This window comes from Scyliorhinus torazame, chromosome 5 (genome assembly GCF_047496885.1).
Source record: "Scyliorhinus torazame isolate Kashiwa2021f chromosome 5, sScyTor2.1, whole genome shotgun sequence".
Lineage (NCBI taxonomy): Eukaryota > Metazoa > Chordata > Chondrichthyes > Carcharhiniformes > Scyliorhinidae > Scyliorhinus > Scyliorhinus torazame.
Window position 1 is genome coordinate 295,957,719 of NC_092711.1, and position 22,833 is coordinate 295,980,551.

Sequence of the window (22,833 nt, forward strand, 5' to 3'; positions counted from 1 at the left end):
GAACATTATTATGATGCCCTCAGAGGGAGTGGAGGCGGAGGTGGTAACAGCGATGGACGCAGAGAAAGCCTTTGACCGGGTGGAGTGGGAGTACCTGTGGGAAACGCTGGGGAGGTTCGGATTTGGTGAGGGCTTTATTGGCTGGGTGAAATTGCTGTACCAGGCGCCTGTAGCAAGTATATGTACAAACCGGCTGAGGTCGGGGTACTTCGAGCTTCACCGGGGAACGAGGCAGGGGTGTCCCCTCTCCACATACTATTTGCCATAGCTATAGAACCGCTAGCTATGGCGCTGAGAGCCTCGAGGAACTGGCGGGGACTGGTTCGGGGGGGGGGGGGGGGGGGGGGCGGGGGGGGGGGGGGGACACATCGGGTCTCACTATACGCGGATGATTTGCTCCGGTACATTTCGGACCCTATGGAGGGGATGGGGGAGGTTCTGCGGATCCTGAGGGATTTTGGTAGTTTTTCAGGGTACCAACTGAACATGGGAAAGAGCGAGTTGTTTGTGATCCAGGCCAAGGGGCAGGAGGAGAGACCGAAAGAGCTGCCGCTCAGGATGGTAGAGAAAGATTTTCGTTATCTGGGTATACAGGTGGCCAGGAAGTGGGATGCCCTGCACAGGCTCAACCTGACCCGGTTGATGGAGCAAATGGAAGGGGACTTTAAAAGGTGAGACATGCTCCCGCTGTCGCTGGCAGGGAGGTGCAGACCGTGAAAATGACTGTCCTTCCCAGATTTTTGTTTGTCTTTCAGTGCCTCCCCATCTTCATCCTTAAGGCCTTTTTTAAGCTGGTGAGTAGGATCATTTTGGGCTTTGTGTGGGCGAATAAGACCCCACGAGTAAGGAGATCGCTGTTGGAGCGCAGTCCGGGGGGGGGGGGGGTTGGCACCGCCAAACTTTTGCAACTACTACTGGGCGGCCAATATAGCTATGATTAGGTAGTGGGCGATGGGGGGGAGCAGCTGGAGGCGGCGTCATGTAAAGGTACTCTTCTGGGAGCTTTGATAACGGCTCCTTTGCCGTTCTCACCGACCCGGTACTCCACAAGTCCGTTGGTGGTGGCGACACTGCGGATCTGGGGACAGTGGAGGAGGTACAAGAAGGTGGAGGGAGCGTCGGTCTGGACCCCGATATGTAACAACCACAGGTTTGTCCCGGGTAGGATGGATGGTGGGTTCCAGAGCTGGCAGAGGGCAGGCATCAGAAGGATGGGAAATCTGTTCATAGACGGAAGCTGTCCCACTTTGAAGGCGCTAGAGGACAAATTTAATCTGCCGCCAGGAAACGCCTTTAAATATCTGCAAGTACGAGCCTTCCTGAAAAAACAGGTAGTAGCCTTTCCGACGCTGCCGCCACTGAGGGTACAGGGCAGGGTGGTCTCCGGCACCTGGGTGGGTGAGGGGAAGGTGTCGGATATCTACCAGGAACTACAGGAGGCGGAGGAAACCCCGGTGGAGGAGCTCCAGGGCAAGTGGGAGGAGGAGCTAGGTGAGGATGGAAGCGGGTCTGTGGGCAGAGGTCCTGGGCAGGGTTAATTCCTCCTCATCATGTGCCAGGCTCAGTCTAATTCAATTTAAGGTGGTCAACCGGGCACACATGACGGCAGCGAGACTGAGCAAGTTTTTTGGGGTAGAAGACAGTTGTATGGGGTGCAAGGGCAGCCCTGCAAACCATGTCCTCATGTTTTGGACATGCCCGGAGCTTAGAGAGTTCTGGCAAGGGTTCGCAAGGGCAATGTACAAGGTGCTTAAGACACGGGTGTGTCAGAAGACCCGAGAGTTCAAGGGGCGAAAGAGGCCGACGTCTTGGCCTTTGCCTCCCTGGTAGCCCGGAGACGGATTTTATTAATGTGGAGGGACTCGAAGCCCCCGAATGTAGAGACTTGGGTTAACGACATGGCTGGGTTTCTCAGCCTCGAGAAAATAAAGTTTGCCTTAAGAGGGTCTACACTAGGGTGCTCTCGGAGGTGGCAGCCGTTCGTCGACTTTCTCGGGGAAAATTAAAATGTCAGCAGCAGCAATCTGTAGGGGGGGGTGTGAGTGCTTCATTGGGATGGTGTGGGAAGACTGAGCCGCGTGGGGTAATGTCTATTTAATTGTTATTGTATATTCTCTTTTTGCACTATGTTAATGTTCACCTTAGTTTGTTTTGTTATTATTGTTACTACTGTTTTATTATGAAAAATTCTGCAAAACCTTAATAAAAATACTTTTTTTTTTAAAAATGCTCTTTCCAGGAATTACTCAACTCTGAAAGAACAAAATTTTGCATTCTGCTCGTTATTTTGCACAAATTAATATTATCCAAAAGTTTCACATCTCACCACCACCCCAGAAAAATCATGCCTATTAAAATCCTGGTGACAGCACTCTGAATTAATGATGCTGTGTGTGGTGACAAAGCAAGAAATGAAAGGAAGTATCCTGATGGTTCAGTGGGTAAAGTAATGTAAGTGTAGAAAGATCTGTGGGACTAGCACTACACAAGAGTTGACAACAATTTGAATATATCAAGGAAAATGTTCAGAACTCATTGATGTATGAACATAATTTGACTTCCTGGTTTCCTGAAATCCTCTGCCAATAACACCATATAGCTCGATTAGACTACACTGCATGTTTCAGCTTCATTGCGTTCCATTCATTCAATCATTTCCAAGTTCTAGATAACCCGTTTCAGCTGAAAGAACCCATCCATGCCCGCCTTACCTCTATATTCTTTCAGCCCTCTCTAACTCTGTTCCTCTGACTCTTTTTTAATGCGTCCATATCTACCTAAAACCCACCATTAGTGGTTGTGCCCTATGCCCTATGAATTCTCACGCTAAACCCTCCTTCCTCTCCACTTACTTCAACAATTTCAATAATATTAATAATCTTTATTATTGTCACAAGTCAGCTTACATTAACACTGAATGAAGTTACTGTGAAAATCCCCTAGTCGCCACACTCCGGCGCTTGTTCGGGTACACTGAGGGAGAATTCAGAATATCCAATTCACCTAACAGCACGTCTTTTGGAACTTGTGGGAAGAAACCGGAGCACCCGGAGGAAACACACGCAGACACGGGGAGAACATGCAGACTCCGCACAGACAGTGACCCAAGCGGGAATTGAACCTGGGACCCTGGCGCTGTGAAGCAACAGTGCTACCCACTGTGCTAACATGTTGCCCCAAACCTTCCTAAAACCCACCTTTTAAATCTTGCTTCTGATTACGCCTTTGAATATCATCATCACTGTGTGCACTTGGGTCTGATTACATTTCTGGATTATAAAGTTGCTGCACACTGTTGATGAACTTTCAACAAATTGTTGAGTAACTTTGTGCTCTGGTTTATATTTCCGATTGTTTAGGCCTTTGCCTTGCCAGCCCAGTCACTTCACCTGCCCCATTCCCAAATCTATATCAGAGCAACACTATGAGAATATGACTAGGATTAGAAGTTAATTTTTACTAATGGATAAACTGACAATGTCAGAAGTTGACCCCACTGCTTTTTCCTCTCCCGAAGGAAACTGATATTGTTGATGTACAAATAAAGCTGGATTCCATTCAGTAACCCATTTCACAATTTCCAGGAGTCAAACATTAAACTGTTAGTGCCAAAAATTAATAAATTATGATCGTGCTCAGCTAAAAATAAAAATTGGATATTGAACTGAAACGTTCCTGTTTTGTGTAGCTCAGTCCTTCGCTGGCTGGTGCATTTACTTACAAAGGCAAAGGAAGTGGATCACTATTATTGTTATAATGTCAACAAGCTATTTGATCTGTTTTCTACTGATTTAACATTTTTCTTTTTCATTCCAGCCATTCCAATGCTTGTTCAAATACAATTGTGCAGTTTTCATGCATTGGACTCATGCCCACGGGGGCCAGATTGAGGACTAGGTCTAAGCCTTGGCCTGCTTCAATGTTCCAGTGAAATCCAACACAGGTTGGAGGAATAGCACAACAACATCTCCTGATTTGCCACTTTACAGCCTTCTGGAAAACATTGAGTTCAACAACTTCGGACTGTAAACTCTGTTCTCCATTTTGAATTTTATTCCCCCCAGTGCTAGCCTGTATCTCATTTTCACGTTTTTTCAGCCAGAAAAAAATCTTCATTCTGCTATTAACACTTAGTTGGCACTAATGCTTTGTGGCCTTAATACTATAATAGGGGCTGGTTTAGCACAGTGGGCTAAACAGCTGGCTTGTAATGCAGAACAAGGCCAGCAGTGTGGGTTCAATTCCCATACCGGCCTCCCCAAACAGGCGCCGGAATGTGGTGACTAGGGGCTTTTCACAGTAACTTCATTGAAGCCTACTTGTGACAATAAGCGATTATTATTATTAATTACCACTCTCTTTGCCTTGTGTTCCATGACATCTTTGTCATTCAATCTCCCCCACCCAACCTAACCCTGATTTTCTCTTTTCCCCCACCTGTCTCCTCCCCTTTTTCAACAACTTAAACCCATCACAAGCGGAAGTCTCTTCAGATCTGAAGCGTTAACTCTGTTTCTCCCCCCCACGGATGCTGTCAGACCTGCTGAGTTTTTCCTGAATTTTGCTTTTATTTTCAAAAAGAGTTCCAGCACCTGCAGTATTTTGCCTTAATTTTAGGAACCAGATTGAGTCTGTTGTTCAGTTCGATTTCCTGTGTTCAATTTAGAACAGCTAATGTCACATGGAGGCCTGGTTTCAGGTAGAGACCCAGAATCTCTGAATACCGTCCGAATGTGTTACCCTTGTCCTGTGAAGGGCAAATAGATTGAAGCACTTGTCGTCCATGTCTCAAGCTTCTGCTTCAAAAGATGTGTCCGGGTGCCAGTGGAGCCGGGAAGCTTGCCTGTTTCATATTGGTGAGTCCAATCAATTGCAGAAGTACAACACATTCCTTTACTTTGAAGTAGTTGTCCAGGAATGGGCACCGGCAAATGAATAACGGTTTTACTCCGCTAGGAGGAAACAAACGTAACTGCCTTCTGTTCTTGCTGCTGGCGGTGGGAATTGGATTCAGCAGCAGCCAACCTCAAAGAATATGTCTCAAATATTAGCTAAGTAGAAATCATCAAAAATAATGGGTGGGATTCTCCGTCTGCAGGACGCCCAGTCTGTGTTCCCTGATGTAACGGAAAATCAGGCATCGGATTGCAAAATCGGGATTGGCGCTGGGTGCCAACCCGAACACCATGCTTCGACCACTCGCTGGCAGCATGAACAAGTTCCATGCTGCATGCCAGCGGAAGCACGGAACTAAATGCAAATAAATAGAAACTTATATAGAAAATAGAAGCAGGAGGAGGCCATTCGGCCCTTCATGCCTGCTCTGTCATTCATTTTGATCATGGCTGCTCAGCAAGTTGAATATCCTGATCCCGCCTTTCTCCCCACCTACCCATATCCCTTTAGCCCCAAGAACTATATCTAATTCCTTTTGAAATTACACAATATTTTCGCCTCAACTACTTATTGTGGTAGCGAATTCCACAGATTCGCCACTCTCTGGGTGAAGAAATTTCTCCTCACTTCAGTCCAAAAAGGTTTACCCCATATCCTCAAACTTTGACCCCCGGTTCTGACTCCCCCACCATCAGGAACATTCTTTCTGAATCTACCTTGTCGTAATGACCCATCTGCATCTATTTAGTGGGCCTGGCGCCCTATTCTCCGCCCTCTAGTGATTCTCCGCTCCCCGCGGCTGGGAATCACCTCGTGGTGGGCCCTGAGGTCCACTAAGCTAAGACTACGATGGTAGACACTATCCAAGCCCATCCCACTCCCCCCAACACCGCACATCAGCAACCCCCCCCCACCCCCGCCACATCGCATAGCAGCCTCCCACCCCCAGTTTGCCCCGGTGACCCCCATCCCCAAGTATGGGGGTGGCCCAGGACCCCTGTAATAAGGGACCCCCTCCAGGACCCCTGTATTAGGGGGACCTTCCCAGAGACCCCTATGAAAGTGCACTCTGCATCCAATCACTCAAACGTGTCATTTCATTGCTCTTTCATCTCTTTGAAGGGGGAATATTTACACCACTTTGGCCATTGAAGCCTGAAGGGTTATGAATGGATCAAAGCTGCAGATGGTTTGTAGTAGCTGTACAACACAGACCGCGAATCAAAATCTATGAATGGCTTGCAGCTAATGGACAGAGGCACAGCTCTCTTTCGAGGAATGGACATGTGGAGCTGCAAGGTAAATATTACAGCTATAGTGCTTCAGACTGCACTTTCTGGACTGCCCTCTAGATTCCAGATAGAGGTCCATTTCTGGAGGGGGGTCTGTGTGTGTGTGTGTGTGGGGTGGAGGGGTCCCTCTATTACAGGGGTCCCTGAGGGTGGTCCCCTACTACAAGGGTCCCTGGGGGAGGGGGGTGGGGTGCAGGTTGGGTCACCCCTGTGCTTGGGGGTAGTGGGGGCACCCAGGCAGTCCGGGGGTGGGGTGCTGCTGTGCGGGGGTGGGGGGTGGGGAAAGAGATTCAGGGCCAATTTGTGGTGCGGTGGGGGATGGCCGGCTGCGGGACCTCGCTATCAGTTTGCCTGCTCGAGATGACGGCCCGATAGCGGGATTCCCTGAGAATCCCTTGTATTCTGCACCATGCATAAATTTGCATGGCGTGGAACACTGAATTGCAGCCGCTTTACAGCCCCAAGGGTATCGTAAAACTGGTGCAATTCAGCTCTGGCGGGAGAACACATTCTCCCATATCTTACAATCTCATCTCTCTCCAGTCACATATCTAGTTGCAACATAGAACCCATTGCATCATTTGCTTCAACGGTGACTGTCCCATTTGGCAGCAATTACTCATATTCTTATTAGCCCTTCATCAATGCTGTTAATCCCCTTTATAGTTTTCAAAACTTGCTTCAGGCAGTCTCTTTTTCAAAGAAAACTGATCAACTTCCTTAACCTTCCCTCATAACTTAAATTCCTGATGACCGGAATCATCATAGTTACCTCCCAAGAAGTAAGGGTTTTCCAATGACTAGATGAATAGAATAGAATCCTAGGAGACAATGAATACAGTCCAGTTATAAATATGGTTCATTTCCCTTCTTCTGCTTCCTATTTTTGATGTACCGATTCCCAATGCGAATTTCCTGGGACAGAGGAAGGCCACTCAAGTTTACCCTGTTTTCTCGAAGGGCAGTCCAGTTAGTAACAGAGCCCTGCTCTTTCCCCATACACCTAGAATTGTTACTTCTTTAAATCCCAATCCAATGATCTTTCGAAGGTTACAATTAAATTTCTATTCACAACCTTATTGAGCAGTGTTTTCCTCATTCAAATTATTATTTTTAAAAATATTTTTATTGGGTTTTTTGGCATACATAACAAAACCAAATTCTGATTATTCACTCTGTAAAAAAAAATTCCCGCATTGCCTCTGCTTCTTTTGCCAATCACTTTACCATTGGAAGCAATTTCTCTTGATTTACTCCATGATTCATGATTGTAAACACGTCGATCAAATTTCCTCTTCGCCTTCTCTCCTCTGAGGAAAACAACCCCAGCTTCTCAGTTTACCGATGTAAATGTAATCTCTCTTTCCTGGAATAATTCTAGGAATTATCTTCTGTACCCTCGCCAAAGCCTTCACGTCTGCCCTAAAGGATCACATAGAACATAGAACATACAGTGCAGAAGGAGGCCATTCGGCCCATCGAGTCTGCACCGACCCACTTAAGTCCTCACTTCCACCCTATCCCCATAACCCAATAACCCCTCCTAACCTTTTTGGTCACTAAGGGCAATTTATCATGGCCAATCCACCTAACATATACTCTATTAACTGCTTTGTTAGCCTTGGTCCTGCATCACCTTCATGATTTGTGCACGCATACTTCCAGATTTTCATGCTTTTGCACCATCATTTAGATTATATATTTTTTCTCATTCCTTCCAAAATGTATAATCTCACTTTTCTGCATTGAATTTCATCCATTTAATTAAAATGTAGGAATTGTTGCGCACACAAAAATCTTTTTTGACTTTCTTACACTTTTTCTCCTTTTAGCTTTCATTGGCTGGCCTCCTGTACAGTGCCCAGAGTAAAGGAACTTTTTGGAAGGCAAACTGCATAGGAAACTGCCAAGGGGCTTCAAAGAATCCCTACAGTGCAGAAGGAGGCCGTTCGGTCCAACGCGTCTGCACTGACCCTCGGAAAGAGCACTGTACCTAGCCCCCCCCCCCCCCCCTCCCCCACTACGTTTACAGTATAACCCCACCTAACCCACACATCTTTGGACACTAAGGGACAATTTAGCATGGCCAATCCACCTAACTTGCACATCTTTAGACGGTGGGAGGAAGCCCACTCAGACACTGGGAGAACGTGAAAGCTCCACACAGACAGTCACGCAAGGCTGGAATCGAACCGTGGTCCCTGGCGCTGAGGCAACAGTGCTAACCACTGTGCCCCCATGCTGTAAAGAGTGTGACTTCAGCGAGGCGAGGGGATAAAGAATGAAACTTGAGCAAGGAGTAAAGACTGAGACTTGAGAGAGGAGAGGGGTATATAGAGTAAGACCTCAGTGAGGAGAGCAGGATATAAAGAGCAAGACTTCAGCGAGGAGAGTGGGTTATGAAGAGCAAAACATCAGTGAGAAGAGAGGGACTGTAAAGAATGAGACTTTATTGAGAAATAACTGACTCAGACGGAACCGGGTGAAGGAGTGGCAGATACACAGACCTGCTTAGGACCTGCAGAGGAGCAACTTCAGCCTCAACCACATGCTGAATTAGAGAAAAAAATTCAAACAGAAAAGACGGAAGTCAATTGGTTGGTGAGACTGCTGTTAGGAAATGTTTTTATGGAGCTGAAATTTTTAAAAATTTAAATATTTAAGTAACCCAAAAAGGACCTACCTTAAAATTAATTTAGAGACACTAACAGAAGTGATGTCAGAATCTAGTGAGTCCAATATTTATTTTATTCTTAAATGATGGCATTTATTGTATTACTAAGGTTTCAATTAATACAGAAAGTAGGGTGAGAGGCAACATTAATGTGAATCAAAATTAATTATGATACAATAAGAATGGCAGGGCAAATGATGTCCTAAGCCTGCAGGATGTGGGAGCTCCTGGATGCCAGTGTGATCCAGGGCAAACATGTCTGCAGTAAGTATCTACGGCATGAGGAGGTTAGGCTCTGATTCATTGAGCTGGAGGCTGAGCTACAGACACCACAGCGTATCAGGGAGGGAGACTATTTTCCTGGACACTTTGTTCCAGGAGGCAGTCACACCCCTTAGGATAGCATTTTCTGCTTTTCTTAGTGGTCAGAGCAGGTTGGTGTGACTGCAAATGAGGTAGGTAAGGGGATCAAGAAGGTAGAAGTGGAGGCACCTCATCCCTGGCAATTGTCCAACAGGTTTGAGGCTCTTGCAACCTGGACAAACGAGAGTGAAGAACTGAGGGATGGATGGGCAAATTGACCATTGCATCATGGAATAGGAAACAATTCAAAGGGGTGGAGCTAATAATGTAATGGTAGTAGGAGAAAGTATAGTGTGGGGGTTACAGGCAGTATAGTCTGTAACCAAGAGCGAGTGTCCTGATGGCTGTGTTACCTGCTTGGTGCCAGGTTTCAGGACATCTACTCTGTGCTGAGAGGAACTTGGTGTGAGAGGGGGAGGATCCAGTGGTCGTGGCATTGGTACCAATGATATACGTCGACCTAGGGAGGAGATTCTGCTCCAAGGGTATGGGCAGCTAGAGGCTAAATTAAAAAGTAGAACCGCAAAGGTATAAATCTCTGGATTCCTGAGGCACTGGCACCAGTACTAAGGAAAGCGGAAGCTGTACCATTAGGATTGTTTTCCCTCAACCATGTTGGAGCAGTGTTTGGGCAAATCATAGAAACAAAGAAAATAGGAGCAGGAGTAGGCCATGTGGCCCCTGTGCCTGCTCCACCATGCAATATGCCCATGGCTGATCCTCTATCTCAACGCCATACTCCCCCTCTCTCCCCATATCCTTTGACACCTTTTGTGTCTAGAAATCTGTTTCCTTCTTAAATATATTCATTGACTTGGCCGCCACAGCCTTCTGTAGTAGAGAATTCTGCAGGTTCACTACCCTCTAAGTGAAGACATTTCTCCTCATCTCAGTCCTAAATGACCCACCCCACATGCTGAGACTGAGCCCCCCTGATCCAGATTCCGCCCTACCCACACACCCCGCCCCGCCCGCCATCCAGAGGAAACAATATCTCTGAATCCAGTGTATCCAGCCCTATCAGAATTTTACTCATTTCAATGAGATCCCTCTGTTTTCTAAACTCCAGTCAATACAGGCCTGGTGAACCCAATCTCTGCTCATACAACCCTGCCATCCCAGGAATGAATTGGTACCTATGTCACGACACTGAATCCTCCCCCTCCCAAGTTCCTCTATGGCAAGTATATTCTTTCTGAACGAGGAAGATCAAAACTCCAGGTGACGTTTCATTAAGGTGCTGCACAGCTGCAATAAGACATCTTGCTCCTGTACTCAAGTCCTCTTGCAATGAAGGCAAACATATTGGCATAGGGGCGGACAGTAGTTAGCACTGCTGTCTCACAGCCTCAGTTGACTCTGTGTGGAGTTTGCACATTCTCCCACATTCTCCCAGTGTCTGCATGGGTTTCCTCCGGGTGCTCTGGCATCTTCCCGCAATCCAAAGATGTGCAGGTTAAGTGGATTAACTATGCTAAATTGCCCCTTAGTGTCCAGATGTTAGGTGAGGTTACGGGGATAGGGCGGGGGATTGGGCCGGTTCTCTTTCGGAGGGTCAGTGCAGACTACATGGGACGATTGGCCTCCTTCTGCACCGCAGTGATTCTATGATACTATCATCCTTCCTAACTGCTTGCTGCACCTGCATGTTATATAACCAAGGCAGCAGAGAGTGGACTTCAAGTTAATTGGTGGGGGAAGGGAAGATGTGATAAACTAAACAGAGGAGAAGCAAAGCGAGCAATAAGGGAAATTGGTAACAATGTGGTAGGAAGGGACAGAGTGTACAAGCATGAAAGCATGCCAGTAGTTAAGGATAGAAATTGTGAAAATAACATAAGAGAATTAAAGGCACTCCATCTGAATGTACAGAGCATTTGCGACAGTAGAAGTAGATAAACAGATATGGCCTAATTGCCAGTAGAGAGACATGGCTGCAGGGCGACCAAGGCTGGGATCTGAAAGTTTAAAGGCATTCGGCAATTAGGAAGGATAGACAGAAACTAAAAGGAGATGGTATCACACTGTTAATATAGGATGGGATCAGTACATTAATGAGAGAAGATCTAGATTAAGAGATTAAGATATAAAATCAACTGAATGTTAACGTGCGACGACTATTAGGGGTGATAATGATGCCCCCAGTGGAGGGGGAGGCAGAGATAGTGGCGGCAATGGACGCAGAGAAGGCATTTGATAGGGTGGAGTGGGAGTATTTATGGGAAGTGTTAAGGAGGTTTGGGTTTGGGAACGGGTTTATTAGCTGGGTTAGACTTCTTTATGGGGCTCCAACGGCAAGCGTAGTTACAGGTCGACATAGATCGGAGTATTTCCGACTATATAGGGGAACAAGACAGGGATGCCCGCTGTCTCCATTGTTGTTCGCGTTGGCAATTGAACCTCTGGCCATGGCGTTGAGAGACTCCAGGAAATGGAGAGGGGTGATTAGAGGGGGAGAAGAACACCGAGTCTCGTTATATGCGGATGACCTATTGTTATACGTGTCGGACCCAGCGGGGGGAATGATAGAGGTTATGCGAATTTTGAGGGGGTTCGGGGATTTCTCGGGGTATAGGCTAAACATGGGAAAGAGTGAATTATTTGTGATACATCCAGGGGACCAGAGTAGAGAGATAGAAGGCTTGCCTCTAAGGAAAGTGGAAAGAAACTTCCGATACCTGGGGATTCAGATCGCTAGGAGCTGGGGAACCTTGCACAGACTTAATCTGACACGGTTGGTAGAACAAATGGAGGAGGACTTCAAGAGGTGGGACATGCAGCCTCTATCGCTGGCGGGCAGGGTGCAAGCAATTAAGATGATGGTCCTCCCGAGGTTCTTATTTGTATTTCAATGTCTCCCTATACTAATCACTAAGACCTTTTTTAATAAAATAGACAGGAGCATCACGAGCTTCGTGTGGGCAGGGAAAGTTCCGAGAGTAAGGAGGGGGTTCCTTCAGCGTAGTAGGGACAGAGGAGGATTGGCACTACCGAACTTGGGCGATTACTATTGGGCCGCCAATGTGGCAATGATACGTAAATGGATGATGGAGGGTGAGGGAGCGGCGTGGGAAAGACTGGAGAGAAAGTCCTGTAAAGGGACGAGTTTAGAGGCGCTGGTGACGGCGCCGCTACCGATCTCACCTAAAAAGTTTACCACGAACCCGGTGGTGGCGGCAACATTGAATATCTGGGGACAGTGGAGGCGACAGAGAGGGGTGCGGGGAGCCCTGGTGGGGTCCCCAATCAGGAACAACCATAGGTTCGCCCCAGGAAGAATGGATGGAGGATTTCAGAGCTGGTTCCAGTTGGGAATTAGGAGGGTGGGAGATTTATTTATAGATGGGACTTTTGCGAGCTTGGGAGCATTGGAGGAAAAGTATAAGTTGCCCCGGGGAAATTTCTTGAGATATATGCAGGTGAGGGCATTTACTAGACAACAGGTGAGGGAATTTCCATTGCTCCCGACACAGGGGATACAGGACAGGGTGCTTTCAGGGGTGTGGGTCGGAGAGGGCAAGGTGTCAGAGATTTACCGAGAGATGAGGGAAGAGGGGGAGGAGTCGGTGGGCGAACTAAAAGGAAAGTGGGAAGAAGAACTAGGGGAGGAGATAGAGGAGGGTATGTGGGCTGATGCCCTAAGCAGGGTAAATTCCTCTTCCTCATGCGCCAGGCTTAGCCTGATTCAATTTAAGGTGCTACATAGAGCACACATAACGGGAGCAAGATTGAGCAGGTTCTTTGGAGTGGAGGACAAATGTGGGAGGTGTGGCGGGAGCCCGGCAAACCACGCACATATGTTTTGGGCATGCCCGGCACTGGAAGGGTATTGGAAGGGAGTGACGGGAGTGATTTCGCGGGTGGTGAAGGCCCGGGTCAAACCAGGCTGGGGGTTAGCTCTATTTGGAGTTGCGGAAGAGCCGGGAGTGCAGGAGGCGAAAGAGGCCGACGTTGTGGCCTTTGCGTCCCTAGTAGCCCGGCGCAGGATCCTACTCATGTGGAAGGAGGCGAAACCCCCCGGACTGGAGGCCTGGGTAAATGATATGGCGGGGTTCATTAAACTGGAGCAGATAAAGTTTGCCCTGAGAGGATCGGCTCAAGGGTTCACCAGGCGGTGGCAGCCATTTCTCGACTACCTAGGGGAACGTTAGAGGGAAGACAGATGACCAGCAGCAGCAACCCAGGGGGAGGGTGGGGGGGGGGGGGTTAGTTTAGGTCAAAGATAAAGGGGTTTTGTTACTTGTGTATTGTTTAAAATTTCTGTATTGTTATTGTTGCGTTTGCTTTGTAAGAGGGGAAAAATTGTTGTTTGGGAAAAAATTTTCAATAAAACATTTATAAAAAAAAAAAAAAAAAAAAAAAAAAAAAGATATAAAATCAAATTACGTGGAGCTAAGAAACAGTCAGCGGCAGCAAATATTGGTAGGAATTGTTTAAGGGCCATCAGATAGTAATGGTAATGTGGGGCATGGTATAAATCAAGAAATTAGAGGTACATGTAACAAGGATAACAGAATAACTACAATCTACATATGGACTGGGTAAACTAATTAGTTCATTGTACATTAATTAATTAGCATTAATTCTGAGGAGAACAGATTCCTGGTATGTATATGCAATGTTTTTCTGGAATAGTATGTTGAGGAATTAACTATGGAATGGACTATTTGTGATAATATTGTGAATGAGGGAGTGCTAATTAACAATCTCATTGTAAATTAACTTTTAGAGAAGAGTGACCATAGTATGATGGAATTTTACATGTAATTTGACAGTGATGTAATTCAATCTGGAACTAGGGTCTTTAATCTAATCAAAGCAAACTAGGAAGGCATGAGGAACAAGTTGGCTGTGGTAGAATGTGGAACTACATTAGGAGCTACAATAGTAGGCAGGTAATGGCTAGCATTTAAAGAATCTATACATGGTTTGCAACAAATTTACATTATTTTAAGACACAAAAAGCCAAAAAGCAAAGTGATCCAACCATGGTTAACTGGAGAACTTAAAGATTCTATCGGAAGAGGCAAAGTTGCAAAAAGTAATACAACTGAGGATTGGGAGCATTTTAAAATTCAGCAAAGGAGAACCAATGAATTGATAAAGAGAAAATAATGAAAGTAAATTAGTGAGGGACATGAAAATGGACTGTAAAAACTTTTATAGGTATGTGCAAAGGAAAAGGCTAATAAAGACATATATGGGCCCATTATAGGCAGATAATGGAGAATTTATAATAGGTAATAAGAAAATAGCAGAGAAACTAAACAAATACTTTGGTCAAGATTTTCTGGGTTCCACCCCTGGCAGGAACCAATGCATGCAGGACCAGAACCTGTGGGCAGCATCATGGAGATACAAAAAAACCTTCCTGAAATATTGGGGACCCAAAGGACTAGTGAGAGCGAGGACCGGAACAAAATTAATATTAGTAAAATATTAGTGCTGAAGAAATTAATGGGACTGAAAGTTGATACTGGATCCAATGATCAACATCTGGGAGTGTTAAAGGGGCGGCAGTAGAGATAGTGGATGTATTGGTGATCATCTTTCAAAATTCTATAGATACTGGAACGGTGCCTGTGGATTGGAAGGTAACAAATGTAACCCCAGACTTCCGGGTGCGGCGATGACCAGCTGAGTCGCACGTTTCGGCAGCTCCCGGTGAAACGGACTTTTGGGCTCTTGATAGGAGCCCCAACGGCAATTTTGACGGCTAAAAACACTGTGCGGTAAACCAGAAGGGAATCCCCCCTGGATACGGATGAAAAAAGGAGGAGAAAGTGGCCGGATTGCAGTGGATCCTTTAGAACAACGGCAAGGAAGGCAAGCAAAAACCAAGATGGCGTCGGAAGGTGGCAGTTTAACATGGGGCCCTGAACAACAAGAGTTCTTGAAATGCTGTGTGGAAGAGCTCAAAAAGGAAATGAAGAAAGAGCTGTTGGCCCCGATACTACAGGCGATCGAAGGGCTAAAGGAGGAACAAAAGACCCAGGAGCGGGAGCTTCGGGTCGTGAAGGCAAAGACAGCCGAGAATGAGGACGACATACAGGGCCTGGTGGTGAAGACGGAGATGCATGAGGCACATCAGAAACGATGTGTGGAAAGGTTGGAGGCACTGGAGAACAACGCGAGGAGGAACAACCTGAGGATTCTTGGTCTTCCTGAAGGTGCGGAGGGAGCGGACGTCGGGGCATATGTGAGCACGATGCTGCACTCGTTAATGGGAGCGGAGGCCCCGGCGGGTCCGTTGGAGGTGGAGGGAGCATACCGAGTGATGGCGCGAGGACCGAGAGCAGGAGAAATTCCCAGAGCCATTGTGGTGAGATTCCTCCGTTTTAAGGATAGAGAAATGGTCCTTAGATGGGCAAAGAAAACTCGGAGCAGTAAATGGGAGAACGCGGTGATCCGCGTTTATCAAGACTGGAGGGCGGAGGTGGCGAGAAGGAGGGCGAGCTTTAATCGGGCCAAGGCGGTGCTTCATAAAAAGAAGATAAAATTTGGAATGCTGCAACCGGCAAGACTGTGGGTCATATATCGAGGAAGGCACCACTACTTTGAGACGGCGGATGAAGCGTGGACTTTTATTGTGGAAGAAAAACTGGAATGAGCGGGTTATTAAAAAGAACGTTTGAACAAAGTGGTGGGGCGAATGTGGGGGGCGAAGAGGGGGGTTAAAAAGGGGGGAAAGAGGAGTTTTATGTACTAATCCTGCGATGTGGTAACTTTTCTCTCTTCCACAGGTGGTGATGGGGGAGGAGGGGAGGTGGAGGAGATGGGGCGTTGGCCATTGGGGGCGGGGCCAAGGGAGAAGCGCGGGCTTGGTTCCCGCGCTATGATAATCATGGCGGGAATAGAGAAGCAGGAAGGAGAGGGCGTCGCACGGTGCGGGCCGAGGTCACGGGGGGAAGCTGAGGTCGGCCAGAGTTTGCTGACTTCTGGGAGCAACATGGGGGGAGTAATTACGCTAGCGGGGGATCTAGCGGGGGGCTGGGAGGGGGGAATTACTGGGTTGCTGCTGCTGGGGAGAGGGGGGAGCTGGTATGGGTGGGGATGGGCGGGGGGGCACCGCCTGGGGGAGATACAGCTGCGTGGGAACCGGGTGAGGAGATGGAAAAAGGGGATGGCTAATCGACAAGGGGGGGGGGTGGGGGTAGGAAGCCCCACAACCCGGCTGATCACGTGGAACGTGAGAGGGCTGAACGGGCCGATAAAGAGGGCACGGTTACTCGCACACCTTAAGAAACTTAAGGCAGATGTGGTTATGTTACAGGAAACGCACCTGAAACTGATAGACCAGGTTAGGCTACGCAAAGGATGGGTGGGGCAGGTGTTCCATTCGGGGCTAGATGCGAAAAACAGGGGGGTGGCTATATTAGTGGGGAAGCGGGTAATGTTCGAGGCAAAGACTATAGTGGCGGATAACGGGGGCAGATACGTGATGGTGAGTGGCAAACTACAGGGGGAGACGGTGGTTTTGGTAAACGTATATGCCCCGAACTGGGATGATGCCAATTTTATGAGGCGGATGCTAGGACGCATTCCGGACCTAGAGATGGGAAAGCTGATAATGGGGGGAGATTTTAATACGGTGTTGGAACCAGGGCTGGATAGGTCGAAGTCCAGGACTGGAAGGAGGCCGGCAGCAGCCAAGGTACTTAAAGATTTTATGGAGCAGATGGGAGGTGTAGACCCGTGGAGATTTAGCAGACCTAGGAGTAAGGAGTTCTCATTTTTCTCCTATATCCATAAAGTCTACTCGCGAATAGACTTTTTTGTGCTGGGAAGAGCGTTGATCCCGAAGGTGAGGGGAACGGAGTATACGGCTATAGCCATTTCGGATCACGCTCCACACTGGGTAGACTTGGAGATAGGGGAGGAAACAGGAGGGCGCCCACCCTGGAGAATGGACATGGGACTAATGGCAGATGAGGGGGTGTGTCTAAGGGTGAGGGGGTGCATTGAAAAGTACTTGGAACTCAATGATAATGGGGAGGTCCAGGTGGGAGTGGTCTGGGAGGCGCTGAAGGCGGTGGTTAGAGGGGAGCTGATATCAATAAGGGCACATAAAGGGAAGCAGGAGAGTAAGGAACGGGAGCAGTTGCTGCAAGAACTTTTGAGGGTGGACAGACAATATGCGGAAGCACCGGAGGAGGGACTGTACAGGGAAAGGCAAAGGCTACATGTAGAATTTGACTTGCTGACTACGGGCACAGCAGAGGCACAATGGAGGAAGGCACAGGGTGTACAGTACGAATATGGGGAGAAGGCGAGCAGGTTGCTGGCACACCAATTGAGGAAAAGGGGAGCAGCGAGGGAAATAGGGGGAGTGAGGGATGAGGAAGGAGAGATGGAGCGGGGAGCGGAGAGAGTGAATGGAGTGTTCAAGACATTTCATAAAAAATTATATGAAGCTCAACCCCCGGATGGGAGGGAAAGAATGATGGGCTTTTTGGATCGGCTGGAATTTCCCAAGGTGGAAGAGCAGGAAAGGGTGGGACTGGGAGCACAGATCGAGGTAGAAGAAGTGGTGAAAGGAATTAGGAGCATGCAGGCGGGAAAGGCCCCGGGACCGGATGGATTCCCAGTCGAATTCTATAGAAAATATGTGGACTTGCTCGCCCCGGTATTGACGAGGACCTTTAATGAGGCAAAGCAAAGGGGACAACTGCCCCCGACTATGTCTGAAGCAACGATATCGCTTCTCTTAAAGAAGGAAAAGGACCCGCTACAATGCGGGTCCTATAGACCTATTTCCCTCCTAAATGTAGATGCCAAGATCCTGGCCAAGGTAATGGCAATGAGAATAGAGGAATGTGTCCCGGGGCTGGTCCACGAGGACCAAACTGGGTTTGTGAAGGGGAGACAGCTGAACACGAATATACGGAGGCTGTTAGGGGTAATGATGATGGCCCCACCAGAGGGAGAAACGGAGATAGTAGTGGCGATGGATGCCGAGAAAGCATTTGATAGAGTGGAGTGGGATTATTTGTGGGAGGTGTTGAGGAGATTTGGTTTTGGAGAGGGGTATGTTAGATGGGTGCAGCTGTTGTATAGGGCCCCGATGTCGAGCGTGGTCACGAATGGACGGGGATCTGCATATTTTCGGCTCCATAGAGGGACAAGGCAGGGATGCCCTCTGTCCCCATTATTGTTTGCACTGGCGATTGAGCCCCTGGCGATAGCGTTGAGGGGTTCCAAGAAGTGGAGGGGAGTACTTAGAGGAGGAGAAGAACACCGGGTATCTTTGTATGCGGACGATTTGTTACTATATGTGGCAGACCCGGTGGAGGGGATGCCAGAAATAATGCGGATACTTGGGGAGTTTGGGGATTTTTCAGAGTATAAATTGAACATGGGGAAAAGTGAGTTGTTTGTGGTGCATCCAGGGGAGCAGAGTAGAGAAATAGAGGACCTACCGTTGAGGAAGGTAACAAGGGACTTTCGTTACCTGGGGATCCAGATAGCCAAGAATTGGGGCACATTGCATAGGTTAAATTTAACGCGGCTGGTGGAACAAATGGAGGAGGATTTCAAGAGATGGGATATGGTATCTGGCAGGGAGGGTGCAGGCGGTTAAGATGGTGGTCCTCCCGAGATTCCTCTTTGTGTTTCAGTGCCTCCCGGTGGTGATCACGAAGGCTTTTTTTAAAAGGATCGAAAAGAGCATCATGGGTTTTGTGTGGGCCGGGAAGACCCCGAGAGTGAGGAAGGGATTCTTACAGCGTAGCAGGGATAGGGGGGGGCTGGCACTACTGAGCCTAATTGAGTATTATTGGACCACTAATATTTCAATGGTGAGTAAGTGGATGGGAGAGGAGGAGGGAGCGGCGTGGAAGAGATTAGAGAGGGCGTCCTGTAGGGGGACTAGCCTACAGGCTATGGTGACAGCCCCATTGCCGTTCTCACCGAGGAACTACACCACAAGCCCGGTGGTGGTGGCTACACTGAAGATTTGGGGACAGTGGAGATGGCATAGGGGAAAGACTGGAGCCTTGGGGGGGTCCCCGATAAGAAACAACCATAGGTTTGCCCCGGGGGGAATGGATGGGGGATATGGAATGTGGCAAAGAGCAGGAATAACGCAACTGAAAGATCTGTTTGTGGATGGGAAGTTCGCGAGTCTGGGAGCGCTGACCGAGAAATATGGGTTGCCCCAAGGGAATGCATTCAGTTTTATGCAACTGAGGGCTTTTGCGAGGCAACAGGTGAGGGAATTCCCGCAGCTCCCGACACAAGAGGTGCAGGACAGAGTGATCTCAAAGACATGGGTGGGGGATGGTAAGGTGTCAGATATATATAGGGAAATGAGGGACGAAGGGGAGACTATGGTAGATGAACTAAAAGGAAAATGGGAGGAAGAGCTGGGGGAGGAGATCGAGGAGGGACTGTGGGCAGATGCCCTAAGCAGGGTAAACTCGTCGTCCTCGTGTGCCAGGCTAAGCCTGATTCAGTTTAAGGTATTACACAGGGCGCATATGACTGGAGCACGGCTCAGTAAATTTTTTGGGGTGGAGGATAGGTGTGCGAGGTGCTCGAGAAGCCCAGCGAATCATACCCATATGTTTTGGTCATGCCCGGCACTACAGGGGTTTTGGATGGGGGTGACAAAGGTGCTTTCAAAAGTAGTGGGGGTCCGGGTCGAACCAAGCTGGGGGTTGGCTATATTTGGGGTTGCACAAGAGCCGGGAGTGCAGGAGGCGAGAGAGGCCGATGTTTTGGCCTTTGCGTCCCTAGTAGCCCGGCGTAGGATATTGCTAATGTGGAAAGAAGTCAAGCCCCCGGGGGTGGAGACCTGGATAAATGACATGGCAGGGTTTATAAAGCTAGAGCGGATTAAGTTCGTCCTAAGGGGGTCGGCTCAAGGGTTCACCAGGCGGTGGCAACCGTTCGTCGAATACCTCGCAGAAAGATAGATGGAATGGAAAAAAGAAGGCAGCAGCAGCAGCCCAGGATCGGGGCGGGGTGGGGGGGGGGCGGGGGGGAACCAGAAGGACTCTCAGGGTTGTTAATATATACTGTATAATATGTATAGGTCGTTGCTACAGATAATTATATATTGGACTGTTAAATTATATTTTTGGAGAGTGTTACTTGTGATATGGCAGTTGCCAATTAGGGTTAGTTTTCATTTTTGTTATTTATTATTTATTCATTTTCTGTTTATAAAATAGGTCATTGTTATTTGTGTTGTTATAATATTGTGTAAAGGATGCACAATGTACTGTGTTGGTTGACCAAAAATTTTCAATAAAATATTTAAAAAAAAAAAAACCAAATGTAACCCCACTATTTAAGAAAGGACGTAGCAAGAAAATAGCGAATTACGGACCTGTTAGCCTGACATCAGTCATGGGGAAAATGCTAGAATCTATTATAAAGGATATAATAACAAAATACTTAGAAAATATACATCTAACCCATCAAATCCTTTTACCTCGATCAAATTGCCAATCACAAGTGAATACAAGGCAAATTTATGTAACTTGCCCTCATATATTAACCTTTTAATCCTGGTGTCATCCTGGTGAATCTGCACCCAAAACCAATATCTCTTTCTTAAGGTATACCGGTATCAAAACTGAACATACTCCAGGTGGCATCAGCAGGATTTGAAGGTTGAGGAACAGTGGGCATCTAAAAACAAAATCGGCTGGATTTCCTCATTAAATTTATATACTGTTTTCATCACTTATGTTTGAATCTGTTCGAGACATGGCTCAGACGTTGAGGTGGCATTTGGACTAATTTGTAAGTATAGAATTTGCTAGATCTGTTTTGTTTTTAAATAAACGCTAAGATCATCTAGTTCAGTATTTTTTTTCTATTGACGTTAAGGGTGTTGGTTAACTTGGTATCCCCACCAAACATTAAGAAACTTCCTCCCAGCAATGACAATTTGCACTGCCTAATCCACAGATCATAGATCATAGAATTTACGGTGCAAAAGGAGGCCATTCGGCCCATCGAGTCTGCACCGGCTCATGGAAATATCACCCTACCTAAGTCCCCACACCTCCACCCTATCCCCATAACCCAGTAACCCCAGCTAACCTTTTTGGACACAAAGGGAAATGTATCATGGCCAATCCACCTAACCTGCACATCTTTGGACTGTGGGAGGAAACCGGTGCACTCGGAGGAAACCCACGCACGCACGGGAAGAACGTGCAGACTCCGCACAGACAGTGACCCAAGCCGGGAATCGAACCTGGGACCCTGGAGCTGTGAAGCAACTGTGCTAACGACAGTGCTACCGTGCCACCCTACTTTGCTTGCTATTTGGATAACATTGAGTTTGGACATGCACACTTACACACATGTACACAATCATTCTAAATGGGGCCAAAATAATGATTAAAGTTTCATTGTTAGTAAGTTGCTGTAAGACATTTGTCACATTATTTTAACTTTTTAAATAATATTTTTTTATTCTCCTTTTTCACATTTTCTCCCAAATTTACACCCATCAATAAACAATAAATGAAATGAAAATCGCTTATTGTCACAAGTAGGCTTCAAATGAAGTTACTGTGAAAAGTCCCTAGTCACCACATTCCGGCGCCTGTTCGGGGAGGCTGTTACGCGAATCGAACCGTGCTGCTGGCCTGCTCGTGGTTTGCTTTCAAAGCCAGCGATTTAGCCCTGTGCTAGATCCCATCCTCCCGCCAAACCCCAGACATTGGCCCGCATGCTAACATAAACAAATGACAAAAAGGAATCAGGAATCACCCATAGTCACCATTAACACATACAGTCCCCCTGCTCCCAGCCCTCCCAGCCTGGTCTCTGTACCATCCCCTTCTCAGTACCATATCCACCCAATGCAGAGCATGATCTGATATTGCAATTGCCGAGTATTCCGACCCATTTACCCCAGCCAGCAGTGCCTTCCCCACCATGAAAAAGTCAATCCGCGAGTACACCTTATGGACCGCTGAGAAAAACGAGTACTCCTGCTCCCTCGGGTGCAGAAACCTCCAAGGGTCCACCCCTCGCATTTCCACCATTAGCCCAGCCAGCGCCTTCGCCCCTCACTGACACGGCCAGCGAGCGCGGTCGTGACCTGTCAAATTTTGGCTCCAGTCCCCCCCACTATCAGTTTGTGTGTGTCCAAGTCAGGGATGGCCCCACACACCTTCTTCGCGAATCCCACATCGTCCCAATTGGAACCGTATACACTTACCAGCGCCACTAGCCTCCCCTCCAGCGCCCCTGTCACAATCACATATCTACCCCACTGATCTGCAACCACCTTCTCCATCTGGAACCGTACCCTATTGCTGACCATTACCGCTACCCCTCGAGCTCTTCCGTCAAATCCAGAATGAAACACCTGACTAACCCAGCCCTTTTTAAGTCTCACTTGGTCCTTCATCCTCAGGTGAACTTCCTGCAGCATTGCCACATCTGCCTTCAAACTTTTAAGATGCGCAAGCACCCTTAACCTCTTGGCTGGGCCTCCTAACCCTCTCACGTTCCACGTGACTATCCTAACTGGGGGTCTCTCAGCCCCCCACCCTTCTTATCCACCATCGTCATACCACCGGGCCCTGTCCCATGAGCCTGACCCGTCCCTTTCCATTATTAACATTGAACCCCCTCCCC

At 47.7% G+C, this 22,833-nt stretch overlaps 1 long non-coding RNA gene across 1 annotated transcript; it reads left to right on the forward strand.

Annotated features, from left to right (window-relative positions):
- The first annotated feature begins 3,714 nt into the window (after window positions 1–3,714).
- LOC140422802 (uncharacterized) lies at window positions 3,715–21,033 on the forward strand. The gene is made up of 3 exons (XR_011947615.1): window positions 3,715–4,856; window positions 6,019–6,195; window positions 20,790–21,033. It is a non-coding gene; the product is annotated as an uncharacterized lncRNA (long non-coding RNA).
- The last annotated feature ends 1,800 nt before the right edge of the window (window positions 21,034–22,833 follow it).